Source organism: Tursiops truncatus, chromosome 11 (assembly GCF_011762595.2).
Source record: "Tursiops truncatus isolate mTurTru1 chromosome 11, mTurTru1.mat.Y, whole genome shotgun sequence".
Classification (NCBI taxonomy): domain Eukaryota; kingdom Metazoa; phylum Chordata; class Mammalia; order Artiodactyla; family Delphinidae; genus Tursiops; species Tursiops truncatus.
The window spans coordinates 28,809,881-28,834,270 of NC_047044.1; the positions used below are offsets into that span (position 1 = coordinate 28,809,881).

A 24,390-nucleotide genomic window follows, 5' to 3' on the forward strand; every position below is an offset into this window, starting at 1 on the left:
GTACTTGCTGTACCCTTTTACCTGGGCCCCTGCTCCTTAGGTGTGGGAAGCCCTAGTTATTAATCTTTAGAAATCTTTCTCCTCCTTTCACATCTTGCTCCAAAGAAGCATGCATTCAGAAAAGGAAAACTCAACTGTAACCAGGGGACTTGGATCTTCACCCCAGTTCTGTCACTAATGATCTATACACATTTGGGCTAGTTTTCACCTCTCTCAGACTCAGTTTTCTCATGTGTAGACTGAGAATATGTGAACTAGATCAGTGATCCTCAGAGTGTGGTCCCTGGACCAGCAGCATCAGCATCACCTGGGAACTTAGAAATGCAAATTCTCGGTGCACACCTGAGCTTTAATAAATCAAGAATTCTGAAGATGGGACCAAGCAATCTGTGTTTTAACACAGATTCTAGGTAATTCTAATTCCTGCTAAGGTTTGAGAACAACTAGGCTAGATGATCTCCAAGGTCCCTCATATATATAAAATATCTTTATACTATAATATCTTCCTCTTAGGTGTTTTCATAGCATTTTACATCTCTCTTACTACATACATCACATTATACATTGTGTTAGAATCTTTTTGATGTTTCCTCCATCTCTTACGAGATGTCCTTTTGAAGATTAGAATTTCATCTTATTTACCTTTATAACCTGGACAATATTTAGCCCAGAGCCTTACACATGTTAGATGTTTAGTAAATCTTAAAACTGATTTGTAATTTATAAGTAATAAAATTCACCAATTTTAAGTATACAATTCAATGTTTTGACAGATATATACATTTGTTTAACAACCTCCACAGTCATGATAGTGAACATTTGCATCACTTCAAAAAGTTCCCTTGTGCCCTTTTGTAGTCAACCCCCTTCCCCTCCCCCCAGAACCCTAGGAACAATGATTTGCTTTCTGTTGAAGAGTTTTGTCTTTTGTAGGATTTCACATAAATAGAATCATATAGCGTACAGTTATTTCTGGCATTTTTCATAATAAATTTGATTTTCATTTATGGTATGTTATTTTTATTGCTAGTTAGTATTCCATTGTATGGATATGCAATATTTTGTTTATCCATTTACTATTCGATAGACATATGAGTTGTTTCCATTTTGGGGCTATTATGAATAAAACAAGTACAAGTCATTGTAAAAGTCATTGTAGGGACATATATTTTCTAAACTTGGGTAGACATCTAAGGGTGGACTGCTAAAAGATGATAAATTTGCATAAAAATTTTAAATATTTTGCTTTTTAAAAGATACTATTAAGAAAATGAAAAGAGAAAATTTAGCAAAACTCACTTCTGATTAAAAAAAGAAAAGAAAAAGACCTTGGTCCAAAATATATGAGAAACTCTTACAACACAATAATAAGATTTTTTTTTTTAAGGGAAAAGAATTAAACAGATATACGGCCAAACAAGACATATGATAAAAAATAAATCATGAAAGTATGCTCAACATCATAAGTTTTCAGGGAAATCAGATTAAACCACAATGATATAAAACACTATGCACCTATGAGTGGCTAATTTAAAAAGCTAGTGATACCAAGTGTTGGCAAAGAGTTGAAACAACGGACACTTCTATTCACTTTCAGTGGGAATGCAAAATGATACAATCCCTGGGAAAAAAAAATATGTGGTGACTTCTTATAAAGTTAAACATTCACTTATTATATCCTTTTTAAATTTAGGCAATTTTTCGTATTTCCAAGATTCCTTGCAATCACATATGTATTTGTTCATTATTTATTCCTATTAATTATTTATAGAATATTGTGGATTCTACAAATAAAATCAACAATCAATAAACAATTATCAATAATTATTAATACACTTTTGCAAGCTGCATAATTACTAGGGGTCCAGTATCTTGGTTTCCTTCCCTGGTATTAATTTTCAAATAGTGCATTATGACAAAAAGTATCCATACCTAAATTTGTCCTGAACCTTAAAAATCAGTTTAATTCAATTAGGGTCAAGTTCCTTCCCCCTCAATTGATATAAACCATATAAATTCTGTCAAAGGCATAATTATGAACATAATTGCTGTCAATCATAAAGACAAATACTAATATTGTATTGTAACCTGCTTTATTCAAGCATTAATTAATATTCCATGGCAAACACATGAAATACTAATTGAAAATAAGTCTTATCCATCTCATTAAATTAGTCACAGTTTTCTGTTGTTTTATCAGTTGTCAGTAATAAACATTACAGTGATGACTCTAGACAAAATATTTTAGCAGTTAAAGCCCTAAGATTCCAGGAAAGTGAAACATATATATAAGCTAAAATTTATATAATTCATTTATATTGTTAATATAAATTATTTCATTTAAATTTAATTATATTACATAATTATAACAAATTTTGTTATATATAATGTACATTAGAATTATATTTATAATTTATATAATCTATGTAAATATTTTTGTTGTAGAAATGATATTAGAACAATCAAGAAAATATTTTTAAGTGTAAGTCTATTACACTTGAAAAACTTCAATAGAAAAATGGAAATATGAGTTCAGATTAAAAGGAATGATGGAAAATTTCTGGCTGCCAAAGAAGAGCTTGTTCATGTATACTTTAATGGATGGTGGTGAGTGACATATTGCTTTGCAGTTTAAATTTCATTGGATATGATACACTTAAAAGAGAGACACAGTTTTATTTTTAAAAATCAATATTTATGATATGGTATAAATGAAATCCTTTGGAACTATGTACATTGCTGATGAAAAATTTTAAATATCAACTTAAAATTGGCAAGAGAGTACATGAGTTTTAAAAATCTTTTTAGAGGGTAAATGAGAAAAGTACCTGGAGATCAGTGCCTTAGCCCACCCAATCTGAGTAAGAAGTGCTAGTTTGGAGTAGCTTGTGCTTTCTTCCATCATAGAATTTACTACAGTCTTTTGTAACAGTCTATTTACTTCTCTGCTTCCTCCCCTGAGCAGGAAGCTCTTTGTTGTCAGATACCAGGCCTTATGTAAGCAGTCTTGAGACAGAGGTTGTTGATGAATGTTTTTTGACTGAATGCACAGATGAACTGATTTGTTTTAGATGCAGATTTCTCAGTGTTTTTTTATGATTTTGTGTAACGCCATTTACGCTTCGATTCTTACCTCTGAATTTTAAGATCTTCATGAATGAAATCAACATCATACTATAGTAGAAAGAATAATATACTAAGATTTGGGATGTAGTCCAGTCTCTGACAAAGTAATTATGTAACTTAGGCAAATCATAAATTCTTAAGTTTCAAATTTCCTTATTTGTAAAATCAGGGCCTTTAACTAGATGCATTCTTAGGTCCCTTCCTGCCTTAAATTGATTTTATTTTCCTCTATAGTCAGAAGTGACTTAATTCATAAGTTACTTATTTCCTATATAATCACAAGTGAGAGTGCACAGGAATGGCTGCTGCCCCATTGCCCTGGTCACAACTCTGCTGTTCTTGGTAGAAAAGAAGTAACAGTGACTGAAATTAACAACTATCCATGATCATTGAATAATTACATTTAAAACTAAAGGGACTTTATACATTAACTGTTCCACTTTTATTTTCAAAATGAGAAAGAGGTCAAAGAATTTTAAATCACTTGCCCAAGATGACACAGAGCTATTACCAAAGCTTAGTATAAAATTTGGTCTCATTCTTAATCCAGTGCTGATTCCATCAAAAACCATTAAGAATTCAGGTTTTAGAGTCAAGTATATCTGAATTCAAATCTCAGCCATAGAGTTTTGGGAAAGTTATTTAAAATTTTCATTTTTGTATTTTTTTAACATAATGAAATAACAATACCTTAACTCATACCTTGTTTTGAGGTTATTAAATAATAGCTGTAAAATCCTAGGAACATAGAAAACCAAATAAGTGATAGTTATGATGATTACTATACCATTCAGTACAAGGGCTGTAATATATCAAGCTGATAATGGTAATTTTATCTTAATATCACATATAACAGACAAAAACAGATTCTTAAAAATTATGCTTACCAATTTAACTTTTGGTGCTTTAACTTTTACTAAGTATCTTTAAAATGGTAAAGGGACCCATGATCTAAAACATGATTATTTATCAGTTAATCTATCTTCTTACCTATTTATCAATTGTATTTAAATTCAATTCAAGAAACGGTTGGTGAATATTGTGTGCAGGGCTCTGTGTTAGGTATTGGGGATTCACACAGGAAAGCATAATCCAGTCTCTAACTTCAATGAATTTCAATTTGACATTTTGAGTAAAAGGTCCTAATGAGTGTATGAACCAGTTCCTACAGGAACTGTACCTGGTGCTATCTTACTGAAATTAAGAAATTTGGCTTTGCAACCCAAGATCCCTGTAGTATAGCCCTTGTCCCTCTTTATATTAAATTGTTTCATCCTACATGATATCAACTGAGATGTAATGAAACCTGTTATATCAGATTTCCCTCAAGTGATGAGAAATCCTAACTCTATGGAACTTAAGTTTACTTAACCCATTTAAAAGAGATTTTGGAACCTGGTATCTATCTGAAAAGACTGAAGAAGGGATGAGAACACAACAAGATCCAGCATTACAAACAAAGAAAATCAGAATTACAAACTGCTTTGTGCTCAAAACAGTTCAGATTTTGTAATCAGAACTCTCCCAGATGTTCTCAAAGAGTCCCAGGGCAATCATGAGAAAAATAAGGAGATGAGGCAATGAAAGAAATGTATATCCTGGGGATTTGTTTCATTATAACAAAATTTCTTTAAAGTAATTTATCAAAGTCACTGGAGAACTGAGGACATTTAACATGGCTTATAAAACCTCAAACACAGTGCTCTTTTTGAAAATTGAAAAAGCTGCAGGCTTTTTTGATTAGCCTTTTCCTTATAAAGTCAGATTGCCACTTGGCATAAATAAGAGTAAGGGAGGATGAGAAAGAAACTGCTGTCACAATTCTATTAGCAGCTTCCAACTTCCAGAAAGAGATGGAAGTTGGAAGCTACTAATAGAATTTATACTTGAGGACATATTTAAAAACATGATATGTAAATAAGTCATTGACTACATGACCAAGCTCCCATTTCTGCTTTTGAACAAAGAGCACATTCTGTGGATTTTAAGTCTGTAAACATCAGGAACTAATCTCTTACATAAGCCATTTCTATTATCTTCTCCAAAGTTGAGGTCATACACTAGGGAGATAGGGGTGGGTTTTTTTATTTCACACACACCCAGTGCTGGCTGAATATAATATATAAGTAAATTCGTTACCCTATTAATTATATGAGCTGAAAATAATTCTTATTCATATCAGTCAGAAGAATGTAACTGCCTTTGTAATAAGTAAAGGTAGAAATTATTTTAAAATATTTTGAAGAATTTTGTAAAAACAGGACATAGTCTGCTGCCAGTTGTAGAACTGCTTTTAATTAAAACCTTGTTCAACATGCTTACTGCAGAGTTTTCTTATTTTCCTGTTACATAAAGATGTACTGAATCAGCAATTATTGAACTCTGGATACAGTATAATACTTTCTTCTGAGACTATCTAGCCAACAAAATCAGATGTGATTCATTAGATAATAGCACTACCAGGAAGAATGTTCCTAAATTCTCCCTTAGTTATAGGTCTTTGGTGACTGTGGAATACAAAGGCCCAAACTAAGAAAAAAGCCTTCTCATTTCAAATTTAATAGAAGTCTCTGTACTGAGATGGTAAAATAGATTTACATATGAAAGGCCAGTGAGTCTATTAAGCAGAGCATGAAAGTGAGATAAACTTGGTTCTATTCACAACTTTGTTAGTGATTGCTCTGCTATATGCCCTAGTACAACTACTATTACTCAATATTTACTTATCACAAAAAGTCAAGTCAACTGTGCCTATTAAGAAATGCTGTGCAATTTTCACATGATATGAGCATATTATAGAGAACCAGAAGACCTACACAGAACTTAATTCTTCGGCATCTACTTGGACTTCTAGAGACCAACTGGTTACGACTTGCTACTTTTTCCAATGCCAAATTTGTGTGTTTTGTCACTATCTATATGGAATATTTCAAATTTCTGTTATTTTATCTCTCTGTACTTTCTGAGGAAGAAATTTGTAGTGGCAAAAGAAGAACTTTCAAGATCACATTCTTCTGGAGATCTAATGCACAGTGTAGTGATTATGGTCAACAATACTGTATTATATACTTCAAAGTTGCCAAGAGACTAGATCTTAAATGTTCTCACCACAAAAAAGAAATGATAATTATGTGACATGATAGAGGTGTTAGCTAATTCTAGGTGGTAATCATACTATAATATGTAAATGTATCAAATCAACATATTGTACACCTTCAACTTACACAATGTTATATGTCAATTTTACCTCAATTTTTGAAAAAGATCACATTCCACCATAATTCTAAGAATTATAAAGTGATTAAGTTGATACCTAAATGCTCTTCAAAAAAATGACAAAATCGGGATTTCCCTCGTGGCCCAGTGGTTAAGAATCCGCCTTCCAATGCAGGGGACTCAGGTTTGATCCCTGGTTGGGGAACTAAGATCCCACATGCCACAGGACAACTAAGCCTGTGTGCCACAAGTAGAGAGTCCGCGTGCTGCAACTACTGAGCCTGTGCACTCTGGATCCCATGCGTCACAACTAGAGAGAAGCCCATGCACCACAACGAAGAGCCCAAGCACCACAATGAAGGATCCCGCATGCCACAACAAGGACCCCACATGTTGCAACTAAGACCTGAAGCAGACAAATAAATAAATTTTTTTTAAAAATCACAAAATCATAATTATAGTTAGCGAATTCAGCAATACCCCTCTCAGAAACAGATAGACCTACTAAGAAAATCAGCAAGGATATGGAAGATCTGAAGAACACAATTAACCACAATAATATAATTGACATTTATAGAACACTACACAACAATAGCTAGATACACATTTTTTCAAGGACTCATGAAACATTCTTCAAGACAGACAAAATACTAGGTGATAAAACAAACCTCAACAACTTTAAAAGAATTGAAATCATAATGACCATAATGGAATTAAACTAAAAATTAATAACAGAGAGACAACAAGAAAATCTCCATGCACTTTGAAGTTAAACAATACACTTCTTAATAATCATGGTTTAAAGAGAAATTCTCAGAGGAAATAAAATTCATAGAACTGAATAAAAAGGAAAATACAAAATATCAAAATATGTGGGATACAGGTAAAACTGTTCTGAGAGAAAAATTTATAGCACAAAATATTTACATTGAAAAAAGAGCAAATCTAAATTTTAACTTGAGAAACTAGAAAACTAATAGTAAAATAAATGCAAAGCAGGTAAAGAGTAGAATAATAGGGACAAGAGCAGAAATCAATGATACTGAAAATCAGAAAATAATACAGAAAAACAATGAAATAAAAAAGTTCTTTCTTTGAAAATAAAATTAAATTGATGAACTTCTAGCAGAACTGACAAAAATAAGATGAGAAAAAACACAAATTACATATATATGTGATATGACTACAGTTCCTACAGCCATTAAAAGTATAAGAAGGGAACACTATGAATAACTTATGCGCATAAATTCAATCTAGGTTAATGAATGGACCAATTCATTTTAAGCCAAAAAATATAAAAACTCAACAAAAGTGAAATCGATCATTTGAACAGTCCTGTAACCATTAAAGAAATTGAATTCATAATTAAGTTTCCTGAAGAATAAATTTCTATGCCCAAATAGCTTCACTGGAGAATTCTACCAATCATTTAAAGACGAATGAACACTAATTCTATCCATTCTCTTTCAGAAAAAGAAAAAGGAGGAGAAACTTCTCAATTCATTTTATGATGCCAGAATTACCCTGATAGCAAAATTAGACAAAGGTATACAGATTGAAATGCAAGAAATAAAATTGGCCCTGTTTGAAGATGACATGATTGTCTATGAAGAAAATCCTAAGGGATTTCCAAAAATCTCCTAGAACTATTAAGCTATTTCAGTGATCTATAAGATACCAAACCAACACAAAATCTCATTTTTATGTATTAACAAAGCATATGTGGGAACTGAATTTAAAAACAAAATGTTATCTACAAAATCCCAAATAAAATGAAACATATAAACTTAATAAAATGCATACCAGATTTTCTGCTGAAGTTTACAAAATACTGTTGAAAGGAATCAAGGAAGACCTAAATAAACAGAGAGATGTACTGTGTTCATGGGTTGGAAGACTGAAGATGTCATTTATCCCCAAATTGATGTATCTGATTAGTGTTAATTCCCAGCGAGGTTTTTTTTTGTAGATATGTAGTCAAACTTATTCTAAAATAATATGGAAACACACAGAGTCAAGAATAGCTAAAACAATCTTGATAAGAAGAATAAAATGGAAAGAATTATTCTACACAATATTAAGGCTTACTACCAAGCTATGCTAAAAAAAAAGTGTATTATAGAGCTACAACCACAGATAAATTGAAAAGAATGGAAAATCCAGAAATAGGCCCATATAAATATGGCCAACTGATTTTTTTCCTTGAGTGTTTATTTCTTTATTTATTTTATTGGAGTATAATTGCTTTAGAATCGTGTGTTAGTTTCTGCTTTATAACAAAGTGAATCAGCTATACATATACATATATCCCCATATCTCTTCCCTCTTGCGTCTCCCTCCCTATCCCACCCCTCTAGGTGGTCACAAAGCACTGAGCTGATCTCCCTGTGCTATGCAGCTGCTTCCCACTAGCTATCGGATTTACACTTGGTAGTGTATATATGTCCATGCCACTCTCTCACTTTGTTCCAGCTTATCCTTCCCCCTCCCTGTATCCTCAAGTCCATTCTCTAGTAGGTCTGCGTCTTTATTGCCGTCCTGCCCCTAGGTTCTTCATGACCTTTTTTTTTTTTTTAAGATTCCATATATATGTGTTAGCATACGGTATTTGTTTTTCTCTTTCTGACTTACTTCACTCTGTATGACAGACTCTAGGTCCATCCACCTCACTACAAGTAACTACTAGAGCTAATCAATGAATTTGGTAAAGTAGCAGGATACAAAATTAATGCACAGAAATCTCTTGCATTCCTATACACTAATGATGAAAAATCTGTAAGTGAAATTAAGGAAACACTCCCATTTACCATTGCAACAAAAAGAATAAAATACCTAGGAATAAACTTACCTAAGGAGACAAAAGACCTGTATGCAGAAAACTATAAGACTGATGAAAGAAATTAAAGATGATACAAAGAGATGGAGAGATATACCATGTTCTTGGATTGGAAGAATCAACATTGTGAAAACGACTATACTATCCAAAGCAATCTACAGATTCAATGCAATCACTATCAAACTACCGATGGCATTTTTCACAGAACTAGAACAAAAAATTTCTTAATTTGTATGGAAACACAAAAGATCCTGAATAACCAAAGCAATCTTGAGAAAGAAAAACGGATCTGGAGGAATCAGGCCAACTGATTTTTGACAAAGGTTCAAAAACAACCTAATAGAAGAAGGTTAGACTTTTCAATAAATGGTACTGGAGCAACCGTATATCCATGGAATGAAATAAACCTTGACCTAAGCATCACACATTATACAAAATAATGAACTCAGAATGGATCACAGACTTAAATGTAAAACCTAAAACATTGATTAAATTGAACCTCATCGAAATTTAAAACTTTTGCTCTGTGAAAGACCCTGTTAAAAGGATAAAAAGACAAGCCACAGACTTGGAGAAAACACTTGCAAGCCATATGTCTGACAAAGACTGCGTCTAGAACTTATAATAAACTCTCAAAACTCAACATTAAAAAGGAAACAATTCAAATAGAAAATGGGCAAAAGACATGAACAGACACTTTATTGATGAGGGTACACATGAAAAATATTCAACATCATTTAAAACTACAATGGACTTATTACTACACAAGTATCAGAATGGCTAAAATTAGAAAGTAGTGACAAAACCAAATGCTGATAAAGATGAGGAAAGTGGATCACTCATACATTGCTGGTGGGAATGTGAAATGATACAACTACTCTGGAAAACAGTTTAGCAGTTTCTTATAAAACTAAGCATGCAGTTATTTTATTACTCAGCAACTGAATTCTTGGGCATATATCCTTGAGAAACGAGAAGTAGTGTTCACAAAAAACCTATGTAAAATGTTCACAGCAGCTTTATTCATAATAGCTCAAAACTGGAAGCAATTCAGACATTCTTCAGCTAGTGAATGGATAAACAACTGTGGTACATTCATACCTTGGAACACTACTCAGCAATAAAAAAAGAAGCAAGCTATGCTACACCATAACGCAGATAAATCTCACAGGAATTATGCTCACTGAAAATGGAGATGAAAAATGTTACATATTGTATGATTCCATTTGTATAACATTCTTTTTTTTTTTTTTTTTTGCGGTTCGCAGGCCTCTCACTATTGTGGCCTGCTCCCATTGAGGAGCACAGGCTCTGGACGTGCAGGCTCAGCGGCCATGGCTCACGGGCCTAGCCGCTCCACGGCATGTGGGATCTTCCCGGACCGGGGCACGAACCTGTGTCCCCTGCATTGACAGGTGGAATCTCAACCACTGCGCCACCAGGGAAGCCCTGTGTAACATTCTTGATGACAAAATTATAGAGAGGGAGAAAAGATTAGTGGTTGTCAGGCATTATGGATGCCAGAGGGTAGGAGAAGGTAGGTGTTATTATGTAAATACAACCAGAAGTGTCCTTGAAATGATAATTTGTAGTTATATTTTAAATAATAGAGAGGAAATAAAGGTAAAAGACAAGTCTTAAGAGCACTACTGAGGTGACTAGTTGAAGAAATAAGAAATCAAACAAGATATCCTTTGAAACATCAACAAGACATTGAATTCATATAAAAACAGCAAATACTGCTGCAATATAAGTAGCAAAATGAATGCTTAATAATATATAACATACCTTACTCTTTCTGGAAAGAAGAAGCATTAGATATGCAACTTAAATTTTCAGAAAATACCAACCAGCAATTCTTCTTCCGGAAATGTTTCATGTGGTTATGCAAGGACTTTGAATAAGGCTGCATATTTAGTCGTAAAATTCAGTCCATTCTTGACATCAAAATTTCAGAGGATTATGAATCATTTCAGAGTGTTTAAAAAATGTTCAGAACACGAGTAAAGAGTTGGAAGAAAAATATCTCTAAGTTAAATCTGGAAGAATCAGCATGTTTGAGGTAGGAAAGAGAATGACATGAAGAAGCTATAAGTTTTGCAAAACGTTATTTGCCAGTGATAGGAGTTGGCTATCGTTTGTTTATATAGAGGTGGAAGCAGGGTGATGCAGGTTTACTTCTCTACTTGAAAAAATTATAGCCCAATAATGAAGCTACTTCAGTGAGTACACAATAAGAACTTAAATTTACTTAACCCTTATGTTTTTAAATAGAAATTGTTGTGCTTATAAAAATGAAGATAAAGAGGGTTTTATTTTGCCAAAAGTTGAACCATAACTGGTAGAATTTTCATTATGATCAAACAGCACAATGGAAACAGCAATGAACATGACATTTAAACTGGGTAGAATATATGGTCTGGATCACTGTGTTCCCAAATCATGTAGTTCACCTTTTATGTTCTATAATATTAAGCTCTAAATTCACTTTTAAAAAGTCAAACAAAAATATAAACCTCAGGTTGATATTTCTGAAAAGAATTCAAATAAATAAATTTATTAACAGTAATGCTATCAGTGCATTATTTTCTTAAAATAAAATATTGAAGACTTCTACCGAAGAAATGAGTGAAAGGAACTGAAAGTTCTTATATCTAAGGCTGTCTTTCACAACCTGTAATGATACCCTCAGCTGAGTAGTCGTTATAACAATCTCTGAAAGTTACTTAACACCCCTTCAAGTGGTGAAGCAGATGATTTTGGGGAGGATGGATGGAAAGGTAATTCCTCTTTACTTTCTCTGCTCTTTTCTTCATTTCAGGGATGCTGTTGACTTTCCCTTTGGCATATTTCCCTCTTCCTAGAGGGCTCCTACTCTTTAGTTTATATGCAGGTAAATTCTTTTGCAATTAGACATTGTGCAGATTTTCATTTTTATTAATCAAACTAGGCTTTGAGAATCACTGTGTTAGAAGAAGCATTTAATATTTGAAAAAACTCTTGGGACTCTAGCAAACACAGTGTAACACTTATTCAAACAAATATTGCCTCTTATCTTGATATCATTTTTCCATTCATAAAATAAAATAAACAATCTAAACTAAGTCCTTTCCATGACCACCCTCAAATGAGCAAATAACTCTGAAGGCTAATAAAGATAAACATGATAATAAACTCTGACCTTTTAAAAACGAATTCATCCTACTCAGTCAATTAACCATCATTTTATTTCAATAGTAGTTTTGGCTTAAATAGCCTTGGGAGGCAGAAAGGGGACATTTTTAAGAATATCAGCTATGTCACTCTGACAACAAAACTGATTTCATGACTTTGATCAAGCATTCTATAAATCAACACCTTGGCATAATAATATGATAAGTAAAGAAAGGAAAATGAATTGTGATTGGCTAGAGGCTGGGAGAAGCCACTGTATGATTCATTAGTGGCTTCAGTAGTTGAAGTTAAGAAAGAACCAAAAAGTTCTATTTTTCTATGACTAAGAGTGGATGTCTTGATAGGTTCAGAAAAAGTTCACATTGCCCTCAAACAAATATGCTTTCCATATTTCATTGCCAGAATGAGGAGAAACAGAAGGCCAGAAATTAGTGAAAAATTCTGATCTCATTTAGTTTTTCTGGACTACCCTAGAGTAGGAAGTACCAAATTACCCTGGAAAGACTAATGCTTTTTTCCTGTTGTTTTTGCCAGAAGTGAAAAGTATTTTGCATAGCTCTATGCCTAAGCTAGCAAGAGACTCTAAAATTTTATATATTTTTTCAAGCTCTCAAACACTGATGCATTTTCATATATACAGTTAAAAACTCAAATATTAGAAAAAGTAATACATGGAAATGATAAGCTAACTATAAAATATTTTATTCATATTGAAATTAACATGATTTCTTTTCCCCCAAGGAAAATGATAACAAAAAGTTTTACTTTTATTTTTATAAAATAAAAAAAGATAATAAAAATTATAAAAAGTTATACTTTTTATTTAGATTTTAAGATATAACTCTTTCCTTGATCATTAAGCAATACTTAATTTGCCCTGAGGTAGATTAAGTTAATTTTAAAAATCTTTGCCTTACTACAACATAAAATTATGTGAAAACTAGACAATCCATATAAAACTAAGCTGGGAGATGCTGATACATTTTTAAATTTCCTGAACTTCTGGATTGATTTATGTATGTATGTATTCATTCATTTATAGCAGATCTTCCACGATAATATTTTGAAATTGAATATCTATGGCAATTTTCACCCATGGATTTCACATTGTACCTAGTTTGTTACTCCAATGCACTAGACATTTTAAAAGATTTTCACGACACATAGAAAATGGTACTATTGCTATGATTTAAAATATAGGTGAAAAAATAATGCTGACTGGGTTTCCAATTCTAGCTTTCCCACTAATTAAATGAATAGCTTTTAGCAAGTTACATATCTTCTGACCCTCAGCTTTCTCATCATGAATATGGAATAATAATATACTTTTTGGCTGTTATAGATATTAAGTGAAATAATCTGTAAAATGTTGAGCATAATATCAGACCTGAAGTATGTGATCCATAAACAGGGGCTTCCCTATTTTTCTCTTTTCCTTTCTTTTCTACACCATCTTTATTATCTTCAAAACTAACGGTGACAATAATGTTTATCTCATGAGCCATTAGGTCTATACTGCAGGGACATATCTTTTTCTCTTTGTGTTTGCAACAGCTAGCACATGGTCTATCAGGGTCTAATAAAGATTTGTAGAATGAATGCTAAGTTTCCTTTATGCATGTGGATGCAGCTCAAAATTCCAGTTCCAAACAACCACACATTATTCAGGACAGACTCTCATCTTTGCTATTTCAGAGATTGCCATTTCTAGTTAAACTTACACTTAATATTAAATGTTCTTATGGTTGTTCCAAAAGGTCAGGAATACCACTTATTTTGTTCAGTAATATATTACAAATGTTCCTGTCCTTTAATAGGGACTTATTAAATAGATGTTTAATTAATGATTAAATAAACTATGATTAATTAATGAATAAATGAAGAGCTAAAGTATGCTATGGGTATTTAAGTTTCACAGTCCATAGCTGTGCAAGCTGCTGTGTTATTTTGCTAGAAGTTTTACTTCAACTTTTGCCTACAGTTCGCCTTACTCTATGGAGGCTACTTGAAAATTCCACTACTCAGTTCTCCCCAGGAGATATACAATCTGTTAGATTTGTGCTAAAATACCCTTGAAAGACAAAATCTCAAGACTGTTAGCCAGCATTCAGGCTTGACACTTACCATCCAGTGGAACTCCAAGTTCATATTAAAGGAAATGGACAAGGTACTTAATATATTATCTATTTAAGGCCCAGAAGCTAGTCCTTTAAAGGATCAGACAACTTTCTGCAATTATATCTGAATGTCAGACAAACAATGATTAGCTAACTACCCACCATGAGGCAGCCACTGGCTATGTGCATTTCTTATATTATCTTATTTAATTTTTTCAACACCTTTATTAGTATGTTTATTATCATATATATAGGGTAAGATTCCAACTACCATCAACAATAAGAGAAATACATACCGACTTTTGAGACTACAATATCAAACTCCCATATCCCATGAAGACATTTAGAACTAGATCAAATATTTTTCTTTATTGGTAATAGAATAATGATTGGTGCTAATGGTTGGTAGCATGTTTTTAACTCTATAACTAACTATAAACTTGGTCTGTTGGTTGGATTCTCCTGGAGTATCCTAACATCTAATTTTCCATTATTGTTAATAAGTGTGTGAAAGAGTAGAGTACATAATCAATGAATGCATGTAGTTTGAATTAGAAATTATATATACGCATTGTAGAAAAGGTAGACAATAAAGGAAAAAATAAGCAGGAAAATATTATAATGCAATCATTTATAATTACCATCTACAGTCAACCAGTATTAACATTTTAACCTTTTTCTGTAATTATATATTTATATATAATATATACACACATGTATACATATGGGAAACCTCGTATTGTATATATATTCATTTTGTATCTTTCTTTCATTTAACATCAGAGTAGCAAGAGTCACAGTATTTTCTCAAGTCATTAAAACTTCTATAAAATTTCTTGTTACATGTCTAATATTCTATTGCATAGATTTATCATAATTTTCTTTACCCAAACCCTGCTGTTGAAAATGTTCATTGTTCCCAATTTATATTAAATATTATGGCTGTCTTTGAAATGAAGAGCTTCTCCTCATTTTCTATCAAGTAGAAGACTATCTGCATGAAATATATACTTTCTAGATGACTTTTTCCAGGATATATGATGACTCTCATCTTCTATTGAGTTAAAAATAATGCCAGTAAACATTTTCTGCAAGGACCCTGGTGCAGGTTGAAAAAATACTATATAGAAGAGATAAAAGGACACTTTCTATTATAATTTGTACTTTAATCCACTGGCATTAAGAAATAAAATGAACAAAGACGTTATGCACTTTGTGTTATGCAAGATAGTAAATGACTACTAGTACTGAATATATGGCAAACGGCAGAATTTGGGAGAGCAAGAGATCATTGAGGGTCAGATTTTAATATTCTTCCAATTTTCATTATTTCAATTCCCATCTCTTTAGATATACTATTTCACTTCCCTGCTGTTTATTTGATGTATGATAGTAAATACATATACAACTTTTTTTTATTTAAGGAGTTAACATGATTTACATCTTTCATTGCATTATTCTAAGGTAATTGAGAATACAATGGTTTTGTCAGTGCCAAATTAAAACATAAAGAATATTTTTCAAAAATTCGACAAAGATCCAGACTTGCTCTATAGTATTATAGATTTCCCTCTACAGATTCCAATGAGATTTTCCTATAATTATGTTTCATCTGACAACATTATTTATCTAATGAGTTGTTTGATATATTAGTCCAGATATCAATTCTTCTACTTCACAGGTTTGACAAATCCATTAAACTGTATTCCAGATCATGAATTGTTTAAAATTTAATTTAATTAATTTATTTTTTATACAGCAGGTTCATATTACTTATCTATTTTATACATATTAGTGTATATATGTCAATCACAATCTCCCAATTAATCCCACCACCACCAGCCCCAACGCTTTCCCCCCTTTGTGTCCATACGTTTGTTCACTACATCTGTGTCTCTATTTCTGCCTTGCAAACCGGTTCATCTGTACCATTTTTCTAGATTCCACATAAATGCTTTAATATACAATATTTGTCTTTCTCTTTCTGACTTACTTCACTCTGTGTGACAGTCTCTAGGTCCATCCACATCTCTGCAAATGACCCAATTTCTTTCCTTTTTATGGCTGAGTAATATTCTATTGTATATATGTACCATATCTTCTTTATCCATTCATCTATCAATGGGCATTTAGGTTGCTTCCATGACCTGGCTATTGTAAATAGTGCTGCACTGAACATTGGGGTGCATGTGTCTTTTTGCATTATGGTTTTCTCTGGGTATATGCCCAGTAGTGGGATTGCTGGGTCATATGGTAATTCTATTTTTAGGTTTTTAAGGAACCTCCATACTGTTCTCTATAGTGGCTGTATCAATTTACATTCCCACCAAGAGTACAAGAGGGTTCCCTTTTCTCCACACCCTCTCCAGCATTTATTGTTTGTAGATTTTCTGATGATTCCCCTTCTAACCGGTGTCAGGTGATACCTCATTGTAGTTTTGATTTGTATTTCTCTCATGATTAGTGATGTTGAGCAGCTTTTCATGTGCCTCTTGGCATCTGTATGTCTTCTTTGGAGAAATGTCTATTTAGGTCTTCTGCCCATTTCTGAATTGGGTTGTTTGTTTTATTAATATTGAGCTGCATGAGTTGTTTATATATTTTGGAGATTAATCCTTTGTCCATTGATTCATTTGCAAATATTTTCTCCCATTCTGAGGGTTGTCTTTTCGTCTTGTTTATAGTTTCCAATGCTGTGCAAAAGCTTTTAAGTTTCATTAGGTCCCATTTGTTTATTTTTGTTTTTATTTCCATTACTCTAGGAGGTGGGTCAAAAAAGATCTTGCTGTGATTTATGTCAAACTGTGTTCCTCCTATGTTTTCCTCTAAGAGTTTTATAGTGTCTGGTCTTACCTTTAGGTCTTTAATCCATTTTGAGTTTATTTTTGTGTATGGTGTTAGGGAGTGTTCTAATTTCATTCTTTTCCATGTATCTGTCCAGTTTTCCCAGCACCAGTTATTGAAGATCTGTCTTTTCTCCATTGTATATTCTTGCCTCCTTTGTCATAGATTAGTTGACCATAGGTGCATGGGTTTATCTCTGGGCTTTCTATCCTGTTCTATTGATCTATATTTCTGTTTTTGTGCCAGTACCATCTTTTCTTGATTACTGTAGCTTTGTAGTATAGTCTGAAGTCAGGGAATCTGATTCCTCCAGCTCCGTTTTTTTCCCTCAAGATTGCTTTGTCTATTCGGGGTCTTTTGTGTCTCCATACAAATTTTAAGATTTTTGTTCTAGTTCTGTAAAAAAGGCCATTGGTAATTTGATAGGGATTGCATTTAATCTGTAGATTGCTTTGGGTAGTATAGTCATTTTCACAATATTGATTCTTCCAATCCAAGAACATGGTATATCTCTCCATCTGTTGGTATCATCTTTAATTTCTTTCATCAGTCATATAGTTTTCTGAGTACAGGTCTTTGTAGGTAGGTTTATTCCTAGGTATTTTATTATTTTTGTTGCAATGGTGAATGGGATTGTTTCCTTAATTTCTCTTTCTGATCTTTCATTGTTAGTATATAGGAATGCAAGATTTCTGTGCATTAATTTTGTATCCTGCCACTGTAGTAAATTCATTGATTAGCTCTAGTAGTTTTCTGGTAGCATCTTTAGGATTTTCTATGTATAGTATCATGTCATCTGCAAAGTGACAGTTTTACTTCTTCTTTTCTAATTTGTATTCCTTTTATTTCTTTTTCTTCTCTGATTGCCATGGCTAGGACTTCCAAAGTTATGTTGAATAATAGTGGTGAGAGTGAACATCCTTGTCTTGTTCCTGATCTTAAAGTAAATGCTTTCAGTTTTTCACCATTGAAAATGATGTTTGCTGTGGGTTTGTCATACATGGCCTTTATTATGTTGAGGTAAGTTCCGTCTATGCCCACTTTCTGGAGATTTTTTATCTTAAATGGTGTTGAATTTTGTCAAAAGCTTTTTCTGCATCTATTGAGATGACCATATGGTTTTTATACTTCAATTTGTTAATATGGTGTATCACATTGATTGGTTTGTGTATATTGAAGAATCCTTTCATCCTTGGGATTAATCCCACTTGATCATCGTGTATGATCCTTTTAATGTATTGTTGGATTCTGTTTGCTAGTATTTTGTTGAGGATTTTTGCATCTATATTCAACAGTGATATTGGTCTGTAATTTTCTTTTTTTGTAGTATCTTTTTCTGATTTTTGTATCAGGGTGATGGTGGCCTCATAGAATGAGTTTGGGAGTGTTCCTTCCTCTGCAATTTTTTGGAAGAGTTTGAGAAAGATGGGTGTTAGTTCTTCTCTAAATGTTTGAAAGAATTCACCTGTGAAGCCATCTGGTCCTGGGCTTTTGTTTGTTGGAAGATTTTTAATCACAGTTTCAATTTCATTACTTGTGATTGGTCTGTTCATATTTTCTATTTCTTCCTGGTTCAGTCTTGGAAGGTTATACTTTTCTAAGAATTTGTCCATTTCTTCCAGGTTGTTCATTTTATTGGCATAGAGTTTGTAGTAGTCTCTTATGATGCTTTGTATTTCTGCGGTGTCCATTGTAACTTCTCCTTTTACATTTCTAATTTTATTGATTTGAGTCCTCTCCCTCTTTTTCTTGATGAGTCTGGCTAATGGTTTATCAATCTTGTTTATTTTCTCAAAGAACCATCTTTTAGTTTTATTGATCGTTGCTGTTGTTTTCTTTGTTTCTATTTCATTTATTTCTGCTCTGATCTTTATGATTTTTTTCCTTCTACTAATGTTGGGTTTTGTTTGTTCTTCTTTCTCTAGTTCCTTTAGGTGTAAAGTTAGATTGTTTATTTGAGATTTTTCTTGTTTCTTGAGGTAGGATTGTATTGCTATAAACTTCCCCCTTAGAACTGCTTTTGCTGTATCCCATAGATTTTGGATTGTCGTATTTTCATTGTCATTTGTTTCTAGGTATTTTCTGATTTCCTCTTTGATTTCGTGTCATCTCTTGGTTATTTAGTAATGTATTGCTTAGCCTCCATGTGTTTGTCTTTTTTACGTTTTTTTCCCTGTAATTGATTTCTAATCTCATAGTGTTGTGGCCGGAAAAGATGCTTGATATGATTTCAATTTTCTTAAATTTACTGAGGCTTGATTTGTGACCCAAGATGTGATCTATCCTGGAGAATGTTCCATGTGCACTTGAGAAGAAAGTGTAATCTGCTGTTTTCAGATGGAATGTCCTATAAATATCAATTAAATCTATCTGCTCTATTGTGTCATTTAAAGCTTGTGTTTCCTTATTAATTTTCTCTCTGTTGATCTGTCCATTGGTGTAAGTGAGGTGTTACCTAATGTGACTCTTCCTCTACAAACTGGACATGTAAGAAATGACATATCACATACTCCCCTTTAAATCATAATAAATTTGACAATGACTCTCTGTCCCTAGAGCCAGCAAAAACTTAAATTTGAATCAGTGACTTATTCCCTATTTCCAATTCAGATTATTTAAGCTCCAAGGGCCTTTTGTTCACAGTGGGCTACCACTTAGATATCCATTGTCCAAAATCTCAAGGTACCTTGCTGAGCAGCAATGCTGTGTTTGTGTCTGTGTTTCATGAGCAAAGGATAATTTGATCATTGTGGAAGTCAAGGGCTGCCTCCCCTAAAGTGTCCTCCTCCCATTTCTATGGATGCTTCAAGGCTTTTGGTCTGCACTGTTCACAGAACCAGTGAACCTCTAGCCCCTACTTTGGAATGAGGCAAACTTTTCTCCCCTTTGACCACTTCTCCCTCTTTCCTCTCATCCCTATAATCTTATTTTTAAATAGGTTAATTTTCTGAAAAAGAAAAATAGAAAGGAAAATTTGAGGCAGAATACACTACACAGACTTTTCTGGGGGTTAAAGGAGTACAAAGTGTCTGCCTGCCTTGTTCAAATAGAGGGAATACAGAACAAGAACAAAACATAAATTGCTCTCTCAGCAGATTAACCTATGACTCTACTGTGATAGTCATTAGTAAGTCAGGGCTAAGCAGAGGGTCTCTCCAGTTACTACATCTCTTCCTTGACTTACAAAAGAAGCCCATGGTTACTCAATCTAAAATGATAAACATTTGTGGCCTTTTGACCCTTGTTATGCTTGAGGAAAAAAAAGGGAGAAAGGGCTTCTGAGGTGCAAAATAAAAAAGGAAACACAACAGTGACAACTCTATCCCAGTCTCCTTGATGTGGAAGACATTGGCAATGGAAAGGCAAATTCTTCTTTTTCCTCCCACGTGTCTACAACCAAAGTAGCATTTCAACATCATTTTCAAGTTAAACCTCTACTTAGCATAGTTTAGCATATGCTGTTTTGGATAAACCAAACCCCAATAATGTATACTTATCCCAGGGCCAATGACAACCTCATGTTCTGAAAAAACAAAAAGAGACAGATAAAATGAATTGAATCTGTAGCTGGGGATACTTGCTGATATGTCAAGAATTCCACTGACTCATTGTTAGTGATAAAGTCTGGTTTTGGTACAAAATTTTAATATTTATTCCCACTCTTGCGGATATATATCAACTCCATCAGACATTAACAAGGAACAACAATATAAAACAGTTTTTTCAAATGAATATTATATTTAAAATTTTATGTAGCTCTTTAGTGCTATAATACCTGTATTTAAATGCTTAATTTCATGTTTTTATCTCATTCATTGCATATCCTTCAGATATTTCCTTAAACTTATATTATTCTTAGAAAAAATTGTGTAAGGATATGAGGATAATTTTTTGTATATTTTTATGGATTTCTTTGGGTGTACATTTTCCCTCTAAAAATGAAATTCTGTTTATTCATGTTTACACAAGAAATTTGACCAAACCTTAGCCAGTTCAATAACATAATTGGACACAAATATTGTAACAAAGTATGGCATCATCATTGCCCCATATTTAGTTCACACCTACAAGAAATATGGATCTATATTAGTGCTACGTTATTTTAACAGAAGTATGTTAGGTGGATATCTGTCCTCAAGCATTTAATAGTGCAATAGATAAACAAGACCAATGAGTACTAATGTGTCAGAGGGGTGTGTGTGTATGTGTGTGTGTGTAGCTTTGATTATATGATTAATTGCATAATACATTTAGCCTAACTAACTCATTCAAGTTGAATAAATTCAGATGGAATGTTTTGGTAGGTAGTTTTGCATGATCATACAAAAATTAAGGACAACCTATTTAACAGGACAAAATTTCACTAAGACTTAAATGACAAGAAAAGAATGATTTGGGACTCAAGGTGTGATATATTAAAAGTTATTAGAAAAGTTGTCAGTGATGAAGGTAAGTCAGTATTAGAAAAACAAAACAAAGCAAAGAAACAAAAGGAAGATAGTCAAAGTCAAATGTTAGGAGTCTAATGGAATTGGGAGTGGGGTGGGAGGGAGGTCCAAGAAAGAGGGGATATAGGTATACATATAGCTGATTCACTTCATTGTACAGCAGAAACTAACACAACATTGTAAAGCAATTATACTCCAATAAAAAAAAAAAAAGACTGGTAAGTTGAGTAAAGTCAAGATGATAAAATAGTAAGGATTCAAAGGAGATGTTACAAGTAATTAGGATTACTCGATTTCTCAAATAAAATGATTGTCATAGATTATTGTAAGAGAGTTATAAAATATTCAAACTAAAAGGGACATAGAAATACATTTTCAAGTGAAGAAAGGGACCACAGAGTTTGAGATGCCAGTGTTTTCACAGAAAGTCATAGGTAGAGGGAATTTTGGAAGGCAGATTTCCCAACTCTCAATTACCTCCAAATACTTTCAGTAAGAGAGGAACTGGAAAAGCAAAGCAGAACTTTCTGGAATGTTGAACAGATCTTCCTGCTGTGAAGTTATGAGCCATTGTGTGTGGAAATTTACTTTTTAGTTAGTATAACAGGTAAATTTCTCAAAAGAAAATTGTTACTTAACTCTGAATAAATGGTCCCCAGGCCCCTTTATAGTCACCTTGGGCCAACCAATTTCCCCTTTGACCAGATGGACACAGATGTGCAGACAGCCGTGGCCCATGTGGTGTGGCCCAGAGGCTTTCCTGCCTCCTGTGTCACTGCTCATCTCCAGCGGAATTTGGGCTAAGACACAAAAGTGTAATCTTCCAAGTTTCATGCTTTTCTTCTCTCAGGCAAAAAACCAGGAAGGAATTGTTGAATCATTTATTCAGCAAGTTTTTATTGATTCCTCTTCTTATTCTAATGTTTGTGTTGCCCTCCGTTATATTATAGCCTCATTTTTAAACCAATCTTTGGAATCTTGGACTTCTAACTGTCCCATCCTTCTTTTGCTCTATGTCAAGGGTAAAGCTGACCATTGAAATTGGTCATTCTGATCACATCTCTGACTAAAATTCTTCAAAGATTTCCACTTGTTATAACCTAAATTTCAGATTACCTAGGCCTCACTGATCTGGACCTCATGTTTTTCTTTAATCCAATATATAGCCACATTCTCTTTCTCCTGTAATCTAGTTTTCCCAATGTTTTTGCAAATCCCCCAAAGCACAAAGTACCTGTGTATATTCTTAATCCCAATATTTATATATCAGTTATACTACTTGTCTGTCTCTCACTAAGGGCAGGAACTTTATCTTATTTTTCAGTGTTCTGGGAGCATGGCTTACTTATGTGTGTCTGTTATACTGATTATCACATTTTTTTTTTCTGAAAATTTTTACTTGTCTCACTACATTTTGAATTCTTGGAAAAGGACAGTGTTGTTTCTGTATTCCCAGAACTTAACCCAATATCAACTACGTAGAAATAGTATAACTGTTTGCTGAATGTATTAACAGATAAATGAACCCTAGACTGACCCATTACTATTGCTCAAGCGTCCTTGTAACTACTCAAACTACTCATCTGCTCAGACTTTTATTCCTTTCTCTTCACCTAGTAAAATTTTATTCAGCACAGTGTTAGTTACAATGCCTGGTGAATTTTAGCTACTTGAAAAAACATGCATTAAATGAATGCATTAAAACTTCTCTCAAGTTAAATTCTACTTTCTTCATGTAGTATGTCTTGATGCCCATCTAGAAGTAATTTCTCCCTATCCTGAGTCCCCCTAAAATTAGTTTTGAGATTTGTTTTCGCTGGTTTTCATGCAGTGAATGAAGATGTTAGCTACCAAAATCCTTTCCTCTCTTGTGTAAGGAGAGACAAATCTCTGCCAAACAGCTTTGGTTTAGGGCTTCCCCATCCCAATCCACATCTGCTTGAGCAGCTATTTATGTGAGATGATAAATGGAAACTTAACAACCTCAGTGACTCTGTGCATGGACTGTTAGTACTCAGTGCAAGTTAAAAGCCATCAGAGCTGGAAAGAATTTAGGCTGGCAACAGTAGACAAATGTGTATATTTAGTAATACAAAGAGGCCATGAAGAATGACCACTTGGAATCTGTAAAAGCCAGTCAAGTCTTTGTAATATGTGGGGCAGGGAGAAATTGTGTGCCAGCTGTTCTGTGACAGTGCACTGAAACACCCTGACTTTTTACTTAAGCTCAAGAATAGAAGTCTCCTGATTTTGTGTTGTAACCCAGATGTGCTGAAGTCCCTGGCTAAAACCAATGTATAAACAAAACATTAAGTTAAAAAATAATAATAATAAATGAAATATTAAAAAAAAATCTTCTTCATTATCCTAAGTAAATATGCTTTACCTCAAAAACGGGAGTTAATGAAAAACCAATAGCATATTCATTTCACAAAACCTTGCTAAGTCAGAGAAAATGAACTTTCAAACTTAAAGTAACTTCCCTGTGCAAAGGATGGTCACAAATATGCAAAGAACTTCCCTTTCACAAGACCATTTTTTTCACATATTATCTCAATTATTCATACAATTGATTTTATTTCCCCCACCATATTGCCTCTTACTATTTTTAATGCTATTTATTATGTGC

At 33.2% G+C, this 24,390-nt stretch overlaps 1 long non-coding RNA gene across 1 annotated transcript in view; it reads left to right on the forward strand.

The window, feature by feature from the left end:
• The window catches only part of LOC141275761 (uncharacterized), a 184,158-nt gene that overhangs the window by 147,989 nt on the left and 11,779 nt on the right, over positions 1-24,390 (forward strand). The gene's annotated exons all lie outside the window — the stretch shown is intronic.